We start from the raw sequence: 1785 nt of genomic DNA, 5'->3' as shown, positions 1-1785 counted from the left end.
AGTCTGCAGAATATTTATGCATAACTTCTGATGAATCCATTCAGATTATTTTCCTGCACTGTGATTTTCTTTGAGATAAAATGTGTGAAACTGTTTTTGAAACCTTAATTGGCCAAATTTATTTTCAAAATGCAAAATAAATCAGTACACAAAATAAACAGATGACTTAGTTTTCTTATTATTTAACTCAGGGCATTTGTGGCTCTCCCACAACCAGACTGACAGCTTCCCTGACCTTATCATGACATACACTACACTAACCCTTCTCTGCAAGAACTGTTTTCTCCCGAACCTTTGCATTTGAATCCATCTAAATGTTTCTTCTTCAACCAGTTACAGAAAACAAATAGATCTGTATATTTTCCTTTTAATGCTAATACTTGATGATGATGACTAAAAATCAAAATAACTGGCAAAATCCAAGTACCTATGATTATGCCTTCAAAGAACTAGCAACAAAGCAGCCCAGTTCTAAGTCAAGAGCAGCATCTTTGAAACAGAAGATTAGGATGCTCCTGACAGCACCTTCTCTAGGAAAAAGATTCAGGAATAAGCCCTGAATTTATTTCTATACAACTATATGGAGTAGATACTGGGAAACTACCTGTTGATCTTGAGAATAAGCATTGTTACTCTGACTGAAGGCCAAATACCTGAGACACATAGGCAAGTTTCTGCCCAACGGCTTCATCTGAAATTTCGTCCAGTTTTTCCTTTAGTTTTTCTTACATCAGTTCATTCTCCATGTAAGCACTCATCAGACCATAAACTTGAAAGTTCAGTCTGAGAATTAAGAAACCAAGATCTCTAACAATGTCTCTCTACCAATCAAAATCACTTTAGTTTCCAAATGAGATGAACCAGATTTCAAATGCAGAGCCTATCCCAGGAACCCACATGCCAGTCTCATGGACAACTTTTGATGTTTTAGTGATAGTGCACCAGAAATACTTACACCAGGGTCAGAATTCGGTTGTGCAAGGCAGACATTTAGCCACTCAACGAGTCATTTATCTACCTGATCAAAGAATGAGAAAGGTCAAGGCAGGTATGTACTAAATCTGTTACTCACTTTTGGACCACTAAAGTTATACAGCTGTGTATTGTCTTCAAGAAAGAAGAAATTAGTCATCAGTAGCACCAGGTACAACCCGGTTACCAAATCACACTCAGTTAGCAGGGACACTTCTGTATGTTAAATTAACTCTGTACTAAGATAGCAAGCTTGCCTGAATTATTTTGTGAACTATGTCACAGGGCACTGTGCATAGGTCTGGCTACATAAAATAAACCAAAATGGGTTCCAATCAAATCAAGGAGCTTATAATCAGGAAAGCATGCTTTAAAACCAAAAAGAAACCTAGAGAACTGCCGCCTCCATTTCCAAGCAAATGAAGACATAGTCTTAAGTCTTCAAACTCCTAGACATGGAAAACAAAGAAATCATTAAATGCATTCCTCAAAGGACAACACCATACTTCTAAAGATACAAATAAGATTCTAGCAAAATGGCAACGAAGCAAAAGTAAACCTTAAGATGTTAAAAATGACTATCAAACTATTAAATTCCATGCCTGTCCATTTACCATGCTTCAGGACCTCTAATAAATTTGACAGAATAGCCAACTCTAGAATCCACTCTAACAGTATCTCAGAAACCAAAAGTTAAGAATCTAAATAGTTCCTAAATAACAAACAGGCTTTGCAGACTTCGATTTTTCTGGACCAAAGCTTCACCACCAACTGCTGCCACAAGCATCAAATTAAATCCTAACACAAACGTCT

The sequence above is a fragment of the Cervus elaphus genome, chromosome 26, assembly GCF_910594005.1.
Source record: "Cervus elaphus chromosome 26, mCerEla1.1, whole genome shotgun sequence".
Classification (NCBI taxonomy): domain Eukaryota; kingdom Metazoa; phylum Chordata; class Mammalia; order Artiodactyla; family Cervidae; genus Cervus; species Cervus elaphus.
Note: the sequence above shows the minus strand (reverse complement) of the source record.